This window comes from Piliocolobus tephrosceles, chromosome 3 (genome assembly GCF_002776525.5).
Source record: "Piliocolobus tephrosceles isolate RC106 chromosome 3, ASM277652v3, whole genome shotgun sequence".
NCBI classification, from domain to species: Eukaryota; Metazoa; Chordata; class Mammalia; order Primates; family Cercopithecidae; genus Piliocolobus; species Piliocolobus tephrosceles.
The window spans coordinates 97227960-97240017 of record NC_045436.1 but is presented as its reverse complement, the minus strand read 5'-3'; positions in this window follow the sequence as shown (position 1 = coordinate 97240017).

The following is a 12058-nucleotide window of genomic DNA, read 5'->3' as shown; positions in this document are numbered from 1 at the left end:
AAAAAAAAAAAAAAAAAAAAAAAAAAAAAAACCAAACAAAACAAAAACAGAAACAAAAAAAAAAAAAAAAAAAAAGGAAGAAGAAATACATTCTAATAGAAAAACATTGAAAATCAAGATGCCTGTCAATGTTTGCTCACCATGCACTGACCTACCTGGAGCACTTTGGTCCACTTAGTTCTATAATAGTTACTTCTTAATTTATAACAAAAGGCTTTGAAGGACCCACACAAGTGTGTGTATGTGTGTGCATATATATGTCTTTGGTTTTCTCCCATGAGCTGGATAAAGATTTTACTAAATTTTGCTCTACTCTCCACCTTTCTTTAGCACCCTCTTCAATTCAGATAGTCATATTAACACTTTTGGTTTCCTTCCAGGTTCTCATGACATCCTCAGAGTGTAATTAAAGTCCTATTTTTTACATGTACCACAGGCTGTTCTTCTCTCATCTTGTAGTGCGCCCACCCTTTCTCCTCATTGCCTTTTTTTCAGACTCTCACAGCTGTAGTTATAATCTTATTTTGTCACAGTTCTAACCATTTAAAAATATCCCATGATTGTTCTCTAAGTTGATTGTAAAAATTGAAAATACATGAATACCACTTACTGTGTATTCCTGTGCCTATTTAAATGCAGGTTACTTCACTGGCAAACACTGTGCTCTGTCAGGATTGCTTGCCTTTCCTTATTGATTAATGTCATGATTTCTAGCATTCACTGGACAATGTCTGGAGGATGAATTTTGAGTTATCTATCAATTATCTTTGTTATAATCCTGTTTTCTCTCAGATTTCATTCATTATTTGGATTATATTTATTCTCCTTATTTCCTCAGGCTTCTCTCTTGATATTATATTTTTGTCTGGTTTATTGAACTCAAGTCAGTCACACAATGGTCATCCTGTTTAGGGCGGAAGAACATTGCCCCCTTCCAGTTTTAGATGCACAATTTTCAATATTTCTATATAACCCTCTGTCCTGAAGGAGAGTTGTGCGATGTTGCAATTACCAAAAGAAACTGAATGATTTATTTCTTATATTTTTGTATACAGGCAGCTAATGGAAAAACATGGACAAAAGTGTGACATTTGTGAAACAAAAGAAAAAAAATGACCCTAAAGGTAACATGAAACAATTATTTTAAGACAGAAAAAAAAAAAAAGCTTTCATCCATAGGTGTAATTCTGGCCTTTTAATTTGGTTATGACTAGTATTTTTAAAAAATGATAGGTTCATCTGCAGCTAACATTAAAAGCTTGCTTACTCTAAGCAATGAAAATCACTGAAGACTTTCTGTGTACTATTTGTATTAAGGCTTTTCTGGTGTGCTCATGATGAGAAATTGTGCCAGTGAAGGAAGAATCATACCTTATAAAAGATAGAGCTGCCTGTCATAAGGTCTGTTTTCCCCTTACCCATAGTGTCACCAGCTCTCACTTCCCTATTGATTAAAAAAATAAACTTTATAATATATTAGTTATGATTAAAACAGTCATCTAAATATTTTAGGCCATATCAAAATAAAATCATATCTTTCATTCACATAACATGCATAATATATAAATGTATATCTTGCTTTCATTATATTACATAGTTAATTTTGCATTCACAAGGCCAACATGTTAAAAACTGGATGGGTGGTGGGGGAATGGAGAGAGTGGTAATTTAAAGACCAGAGATCCTTCTTATTTATAGTTCTGCCATCCCTTAGGGTCTACTTTTTCCCATACCACATGACTAAGGAAACAAAGTCTGTGAGGAACATATTTGCTTCCTGGAAAACTTAACCTAGCAGGGTTACACATCCCTTTCACAAATATCTCATAGCAGAGATCTAGACATAACAGACTAAAAGAGAGGCCAGAAAAAGCAGTTTAGCTCTGTGGTCAGGAAGAGGTTCTTGGTGGCAGTGTGGAAGGTCTATCACAGAAAGTTCCTATATTGAATCCATGTAAAATGGACTGTATTTGGTACTCAGGAAGTTGAAGATTTACTCCTTTGGGTTTTATATCCTTACTTTTTAATTTTTTCCTGTATTTAGTTTTTACTAAACAAAATAAACTTATTTTAAATTATGTGTATGCAGCTCTACTTTCTACAACATCTGTTACGTGATTTTTAGTGTACATGAAAATTTTTAAGTGTCATGGTAAAAATTTTATCTTTTATTATTATCAGTTGAAATCTTAGCAATAAATGTAAATTTTTTTTCACTAACAGCCTTGTAATGGAAATAGTTTTTTTCTGCAGTCATAGAGAACATAGAGAATTTTCTCACAGAACTCTATGAAAGTTGGAGGAAGTTTTCTGACATAATAACTGAGGTGCATTTCAGTAAGTGTATTTGGATGGAGACAGCAAGATGCCATCCAGGTATAGAGTTCTCTGATAGTCTTCCTTAAATGAACAGGTAGAATACTTAGAAAAATAGATATGTGGCAAATTTTTCAGATACTAATTCTCAAAAATTAACAAGTTTCAGGTATGTGCTGGATAAAAGTTATTTTAAAATGTATGTTCCGAAAAAGATCTAGGATATGATTTATTTTTCCAGAAATAGAATAGGTTAAAATTTTAGTCATGGTTGGGTTACGGTTGACTTTCTCTCAGAATAGGCAGGTGGGCAATAACTTCCAGCAAAAAGTTACCTTCTCTACCTCTATGTGGAGACTGATAATATGTATTATTATCTTCTTAATTTATTACATTGTTCCCAGATAAAGGGCCATGTAGTGGAAATATAATTAAACATTTTGTAAGTCTTAATGCATTCCTTGGTCTAGAACTATTTTTCTAATTCCTCAATTTCAAAAACCACATGGATTCTCAATTTGTATTGAGATTGAAGCACAAGATGAATACATTTCAAAATATTATTCATTTTTTCTTTGATCTGAATATTTCTATGACAAAATGTGCCATGCTTTCAGGCTTTGTTGTAATATGAAGCAATGTTTTGTATACGTTGTAATACAATGCACCGGAATGATTTGTCCTGAGGGTTGTCATGGACTGCCAGTTACTTTTGTGGCTTAGCTGGGGAGGTAACAAGTAACTAGACCTATCAGTTTCCCTTAGGCATCCAAACAATGAAATATGGCAAAAGTGTGCTAATTTGCAGTGAGAATTAAAGTGTATATATAGTTTTTTATGAAAAGAGGCCAAACTACAGTATCATATACAAATAAAAATTATGACTAAATAAATATTTTTGTCACACCGTAATTAGTCAATGTATGGACAAAGAAGAATTAAAAACGTACAGTTAAAATCAGAAATATCATATGAAAGAATGAGGGCTCTAATCCCACAAGCCTGAATGTGAGCAGCAGTAAGAAGGGCTCAAGCATACACCTAGAACAAACCATGAATCCAAACACTGTTCTCATGTGGACTAGACTCCCCATAACTTCCAGAGGTACAGCCCAGTACGCAGCTGGGGAGTCTTCTAAACATCCTGTTATGCTCCAATTCACCTGGGTTCTGCTTAGACTGATACTCTAGGAAATGCTATTGCCAGTTAAAAGTACCAGGCTTTACATTTCTGATATCTGTGTTGATTAACAACCTTGAGGTCCCACCCTGGATGGAGTCCGTTCCACACTTGCATTTCCATGTGGGTCAATAATTCCTTTCCTGTCAACCAAACACCCTATTATCTACATCCAAATAATTCCACTGTAAAGTCTAGAAATTATGTTTCTTAAAAAAATAAATTCTGACTCCTAACTTCTTATATCTCTCTACTATAACTGAGACTAGTTATGCTGCTCCCACTGATGCCCTCTCACAAAGGTGGGCACTGAGTCCTGCTTGACACAGTGCTGCTTCTAAATCTCTCTTCTTCCACCATCTTATAAATTAGCACAGCCCCACTGGAGTTAAAGTCACTCAGTGCATTAAGTGTGTGAGGCTGTTTTTGCTTTGCTATATTAAAAAAAAAATGACGCTTGCTAATTCATAAAGAAAATATGTTTAATAGGTTCAAGGTTGTGCGAGTTGTATATAAAGTATGATGCCAGCATCGGCTCAGTCTCTGGCTAGGCCTCAAGGAGCTTTTACTCATGGCAGAATGCAAAGCAGAAGCAGAAGCATCACATGGCAAGAGCAGAAGCAAGAGAGAGAGCGGGGAGGTGCCACACTCTTTTAAACTGCCAGACCTTGCATGAACTAACAGAACTCACTCATCACCCAGGGGATGACACTAAGCCATTCTTGAGGGATCCAGTCCCCGTGATTCAATACCTCCCACTAGGCCCCAAGTCCAAAATTGGAACTACTTCAACATGAGATTTGGAAGGGACAAACATCCCAACCATATTACTCAGCTTCATCACATTGCTTTCCAGTAAACTTCACTTCATTTTTGTTGATTGTTGGAGCTATGTCTGTCTTTTATCAGACTTGCCATCTTCAAATCAGACTCGCTGACTTCATATCCATCTAGAATATCAAACAGCTCCCAGACCCTCAGTTACATAATGCACTCATATTCTCCCAGACTCCCTGAATATGGATTCTCAATGTTATATTTGTTTCTTTCTAATAGCATTGAGACCCTAGGTTTTTGAAGTGTCAAGTATAAACATCCCATATTTTAGTTTTATTTTATTTCTCATTCAGTTATCCCTATGTCTTCGTTTCACTTTAGAGAGAACTCTGATTCTGTGATCTCCTATGTTTTATGTTGCTTTTTGTTTTGTTTTGTTACTGTTGTCTACTCAACTTTCTATTTAGTATGAATTCAGCTTTCCAGCTTAGGTACAAAGGCACATCGCTTTAAGAACCCTTGTGTGTTATTGTAGCACCATTCACAATAGCAAAGACTTGGAATCAACCCAAATGTCCATCAGTGACAGACTGGATTAAGAAAATGTGGCACATATACACCATGGAATACTATGCAGCCATAAAAAAGGATGAGTTCGTGTCCTTTGTAGGGACATGGATGCAGCTGGAAACCATTATTCTCAGCAAATTATCACAAGACCAGAAAACCAAATACCACATGTTCTCACTCATAGGTGGGAATTGAAAAATGAGATCACTTGGACACAGGAAGGGGAACATCACACACCGGGTCCTATTGTGGAGAGGGGATAGAGGGGAGGGATAGCATTAGGAGATGTACCTAATGTAAATGACGAGTTAATGGGTGCAGCATACAAACATGGCACATGTATACATATGTAACAAACCTGCACGTAGTGTATATGTACCCTAGAACTTAAAGTATAATAAAAAAAAAAGTTAAAAAAAAAAAAAAAAAAAAGAATGCCATCCCTCATTCTGTATTTTCTTTACTTTGAATTTGCTGGGCAAAACTCTAGACCAGAGAAACCCCTAAGGTGTGTTACTCTGCATTTTGTAAGCCTATTCTGAGCTTACTGAATACTCTTTCAGTAAATCATGTAACTGTAAAGATTGTGACAGTTTAAATTCAGGGGTTTGAACTTCAGATTTTTCCTATCTTGTAGGACAATTATCTGTTTCTATCACACCCTTCACAATAGGTATTTTAATAATTTTCCAATTTCTTTAAATATCTAACTCTACAAATTGTCCTCTAGCAGTGGAAAAACTTGTATCTTCACAGAGAATAGAGTAGTAACTTTCTGACATTAAGCCTATAAATAAATATATTTACATTGCCGTTTACTCTTTGATGTTTTCCCCTGATTCAGTGTTGTGTTTTCCTCTAATTCCCTTTTTCTTTGCTTATTACCTGTGTCCTGGAAGTTATCCTGTATGATACCATCCTCCTAACTCTTTAATGGAAGTTAAATTGTTAATATGGCCAAGTAATACATATTTTCAGTTTTGCAGGCCATATAGTATCTGTTACAACCCTTTGTTCTGATGTTCTCACAGAAAATCGGTCATACACAATATTTAAATAAGTCTGCATGAATATGCTCTTGAAACCTTTACTTCTAAAAACTGGAGGTAGTTGGGCTGCAGTTTGTCAACAAATTGAAATAAAAAATAGCATTAACATCAGCATCAGTGAGCAGTTCATTTGGTGTTTAGCATATTGTCTTTTCCTTAGAATGTTCCAAATTAGTATGAAATAAATTTAAAAACATAAAGATCCCAAAATAAATTAAATTATCAAACATTACTTTATAGAACATTACAATATTCATTTTATAATAAGTTTTTTAAAACTTTGTCTATATACTAGTTTCTTTGTCTATATACTAGACGAGCTAACTAAAATACAAGCATCATCCGTTAGGTCCAGGATCTTATGGTTACCACAATTGTAATTAAGTAATTATAAAATGAACAATAATCTCATTCTTATATATGAATTCTGAGAAGGTCTAAGTAGTACGAAACCAACCAAAAATGTATTTTTGAGGGTAGAATTTTTTAAAAACTTGTTTTGGTTTCCTTGACTCTTGCTAGAAAATGGTGTTCCATTTCTCAGAAGCAAAATAGGGGTGCTTTTCCTAAACAGTTTTGGCTATTCTTCCTTGGATCAACTGGTATGGAAAAAGAAGTCATTGTATTTGAATACTACAAAAACTCAAGACAATTGCTAAATTGTCAGGAATGCTTTTCTGCAAAAAAGACAGGATGCTGCACCCAGGGACAACACTCTCAGCTGTGTCCACAGGGAGTAAATGAGTAACACGAATAAAAAATACTACTGTGAAAACTGCTATGAGTCTGTAAAAAATGTAAAATTTTGTTAGAAATTGAAGTGTGCCTAATGATCTGAAAGCTTTTGGTCTCTTATGAGAGAATATTGATTTTCACTAATTTACAGAGCACACTTCAGGGAGCCTTTAAAAAGAAATCATCCATCAACCTGTTCTGAAAAGTCTTTTTTTTCAGAAAACATTTTCATTTCTTAGCAGGGATGTTGGAAGACAGAAAGGCTACGAAAAAAATGGATGAAAATACCAGAAATGAGCAAGGAAAAGGCTGTTACTAAAAGTCAAGGAGGGCTTCTGAAAATACAGAGAATGTGTCTAACTTAAAATATATTTTGTTTTATTGAATATTGACAATGAAAAAATATATGTTTTGACAGTGTAATGGATATGAACCATTTCTTTTGGTATTTTCTTTCTCCATTTTTCTTTTCAGGATAATAAAATTAAAATAAAATATTTAGTAGAATGTCAAAATAACAAGTGAATTAAGTAGAAAATTAGGTTAAATTAGTTAATTGGCATCAAGCATATGAAACAAATTTTAACTTGATATTTGGTGTATGTACTTAAGTTCACAGAAAGCCTACTTCTGCTATATATTCTACATTTAAGAAAGTTTGTAATAATAGACATTAATAATTATAAAAGGCTTTAAATTCATGTCATGTAAACCTTTACTCCCTATATCTAATTATGGCATAACTACCTTGGAAATACATAATAAACAAACATTGGCCTAACCTCACTTTTATTAAATTGTCAAAACAAGTTGTAAATTAAAAAAAAAAAAAAGCCTATAAATTATTTAAATCAACACTTTGAAAATATTTTAATTTTTCTTTCCTTTTTGAAGATAGCAACTTGATAACATGAACATTTAACAACTGAGGGTAGTGTAAGTGTGCTGTGAATAGATATTAAATGAATAACTACCAGATATTGTGACTACATTGTTCCCTATTTGACATTAAATAACACATGCAAATCCCTTGACCTGATTCATACCTCATTTGAATGAATACTGTTAAGAGTCATTCACATGGCTGCCAGCAATTTTCCTTGTCAGTTTCCATTGAGATACCTTGTAATAGGCATGCACATTTTTACTACTGAGATTTTTTTTTCTCCTTCTGGAACATTGTTTCATTATAAAGTGTAAACACTTTTTATAAAATGAAACTTGTTTTCTTTTTCCTGAGCCAGATTTTCCTGTCTTAAAAGAAATTTTTCTCATTGCTAAAGGAAGAGAATTTTCACGTATTGTTTGGTATTGGTGTTCTGGCACACATGCATTTTTAAACCACTCAATGGATCAACCAATTGTGAAATGCTATCTATTAAAATTTCATATATTTTCAAATGGAGCATAAAATTTATCATATGCAGACTATATTAAGATAGAGGAGCCATGGCTGAATATAATGTATTAGGAAAAATGTGAAAGAAATCAGTGATTCAGCATTTTCAATTAATAGTGTATTCAATTTCTGCAAAACTGCTAGGCTTTGATAAGAGCATCAACGTTTCTTAATATTACTGAAGTAATAAGGCTCTCCACAAGTCATCATACACAGGGACACTTGCATTCCTAGCAAGATTTGATATCTTAAAAGCTATTCATCTGTGTAAAAGTGATATAACAGGCTGAAGAACTCAAAATGTTACTTCATATTTTTCTCTCTATTGTACACTGATACTCAAGTATAGGACTGCCTAGATATACATCAAATATTTTTTTCTTTTCTTTAATACCTCTATATTGCATTCTACTATTAATCAGATTTATAAAAGTTTTAAAATATCGAAATGAAATCTGTTTATCAAATTTCTCTTACTTTAATAAGAACTTGATTACATTAATAAATGGAAAATTGTACACATGATTTCTTCATGACTGCAATATAATAGTAGTGAATAGTTCCCTATTTTACAGATTTAAAACAGATAGGATCCATTTGAAAATGACAGGCTAGGCCTGTTGTCTCATGCCTGTAATCCCAGCACTTTGGGAGGCAGAGGTAGGAGGATCATTTGAGCTGAAGACTTGAAATTAAAAAAAAAAAAAAAAAAAAAACTGAATAAAATTAAGTTATGTTAAAAAATAAAAGTGACTGAATGCCAAAAAGTTAGTGTATGTTGGTAGGAATATAGATTGGGGCAGCATTATGGAAACAAGTAAGGAAGTTCCTTCCAAAATATAGGATTATCAATGACCCAGGAATCCCGTTTCTGGAAATATACCTAAATGAAATAAAATTATAAAAATGTCTGCATTCTCATGTTCATTCCAGCATTATTCACAATAGCCAAGATACGGAAACCTCTCGAATGCCCATCAGTAAATGAATGGTGAAACAAAATGTGGAACACACACATAGAATAATAGAATATTATTCAGCATTAAAATATATGATAGAATAATAGAATATTATTCAGCATTAAAAATAAGGAGATTCTGCCATTTAACACAATGTGGATGGATGACCCTTAGCATTTTCACATTATGCTAAGTGAAATAAGCCAGATACAGAATGAAAACTATTGCAGGATCTCACCTATACATGGACTCTAAAAATAAATAGGTCAAATATACAGAGATGGAGAATAAAAGAGTGGTTGTAGGGGATGGAAAAGTCTAGGTCATAGTATACAAATAACAGATATGCAGGATAAACAAGTGTAAAGATTCGAGGAACAACATGAGGTCTATAGTTAATAACCGTGTATTGTACTCAGAATTTTTGCTAAATGTGATTATAGCTACTCTTGTCATGGGGTGGCAGGGGAGGAATGGGTAACTATGTGAAATGATGGATATGTTAATTTGTTTCATTATAGTAACCATTTTACTATATATATGAATATCATTACAACGTGCCGTATGCCTTAAATATACATAATATAAATTTATTTTTTAAAAAGTTGATGTCGACATGAAAAACAATTGAACTGGTATATTTTCAAAACTAGTAAGAAAAATAAATAACAGTATGTATTTATTATATATATTGTATGGCAAATTGTGACGAGTTTAGGGGAATGACATGACACCCACTTATCATCTCATAGCTACTTTGGATCAAGTATCTGGGCACAGCTTAGCTTGGTCTTTGACTTCAGAATCTCTCATGAGGCTATAATCAAGATGCCAACTAGACCTTAGGTCTCATTTGAAGGCCCAGTAAAGGAAGGATTCAATTCCAAACTCACTTACACAGTTGTTGGCAGCATTCACTTGCTTTTGGACTGTTGGACTGAGGGCCTCGTTGCCTATCTTTTTTTTTTTCAGTTCCTCAGGTAATGCTGATGAGGAGAATCTCATTTTCTAGTTGATTATTGGCTAATGGTCAACCTCAGTACCTTGTCACATGGGCCTCACTGATCTAACAATTTGCTTCATCAAAGCCAGCAAGGGAAAAAGTAAAACCAAGGTAATCTACTAAGAGAAAGTTATAAAGCTTTTGAAACCAATCACAGAAATTGCACCTTTGCCATAATCTGTAGTTTAAAAGCAAGTCACAAGGGTAGCCCACGTTCAGGGGAGGGCATTACTCAAGGACATGAGTTCTAGGAGGCAGTGATTATTGGAGACCATCTTAAAGTCTGCCCAACAGAGATTATTAATGGCAATAGCATATTTATGTATAAAAAAGCAACATATTATTCACAGTACAATATAAATATTTTTGTTTTTGCATGTGTGTGCTTGTGTGTCTATAAATGATTATGTTCAAATTTGATTTAACATTTGGAAGATGTGAAGAAAATCGTGTTTCAAAGTGTTTTTTCTTATAATGCAGTTTTGTGATTCTCAAAATTTGATTAACTAAAGTCTATTCTTTATATGTGGTATTGTGCTGTGTTATAATGAAAAGGAAGAAATTTTGAAAATGTATTTGAAGAAATAATGAAAACTAAGATCAAGCATATGTCTGAAAAAACAGTAGGTCTCCATCCTGCCAAACAGGATACCATGTAACAATATCAAATATCCAAGCTATCATGACAAGCAGAATTCTCATCTATTATTGACCTAAGATATATTAAAGTGATAAACGAAGTAATAAGTCAAATACAATGGAGGGAAATTTGTAAAAGTCTTCAAAATTGACCAAAGATATCACCGGTTTTTACCATTGGAAACTCAGCATTGTGTAGTGCGTCACTAACATTATCCGACTTTGTTGGATTTCTGAGACTTGCAATGTTTTCAAAATGCCCACAACTACCATAGCAATACAGATTTTATTATATATCCTTCTTTGTGTCATGAATGTTAAAAGACATTTGCATTTGAGTACAGTATAGTCTTCCATTATCCACAGAGGATATGTTCCAAGGCCCCCAAGGAATGCCTAAAACCATGAATAGTACCAAATCCTATATATATTATGTTTTCTCTATGCCTATAATAAAGTTTAATTTATAAATTAGGCACAGTAAGATCTTAACAGAAATAATAATAAAATGTAACCATTCTAATAATATATGCTAATAAAAATTATGTGAATGTAACCTCCCTCTCCCTCTCTCTGTCTCTCAATGTATCTCATTGTACTGTACCCACTCTCCTTCTTATGATGAAGAAAGGGTAGAGTGGGATAAAGTGGTATCACATGAAATTTCATAATGTACTTGGAACCTCATGTAATTTAAATCTTATGAATTGTTTATTTCTAAAATTTTTCATTTAATTTTTGCAGGTAAGTGAAAGCACAGAAAGTGAAAGGGAGGACCACTATATAAATATGTAAGGCACCTAAAATATAGTCAATTATGTGTGAACTGTTCAGTTATTTTATAATTTTTATGTTTTGTATTTTATACAGTCCAAGTTTCTAAAGTAAACAATACAGACTGAAGTCATAGAGAAATGCTACTAAAATTTACAGCCAGGTATTACAAATGGTGATGTAAAAATCGCTTTCTTAAATTGTAGCATTAAAGAATAAAGCACATCTTTTCAAAATGGAAAATTTGCAGATTTGTGTTAAATATTAAATTATTGTTGAATCAAATGTCATAATCATAAAACATAATTGAAAGGAGTTCATCACCTTGTACTCTAATGGGCTCTTTCCATTACAAGATATATATTGCATATTTGACATTTAAAGGATAAATGAACATCATTTTATTTGAGCAGATAAACTAAGATAAGAATTGGTATAAACCATGTACTTCAGAGAATTAAATTTTCAAATATTAACTTACTCTCTGCACATATGTAAATTACTGTCTTTAAATCTCTTATCTAGCATTGTAATTATTATTATTTATAACATTACGGGCTAATACAATGATGAGTTTCAACATACAAAAACTTTCTTTACATTATTTAAACATCCTTTAAAATATTTGATATAAGGTATAATGCTCAGCACCCTATT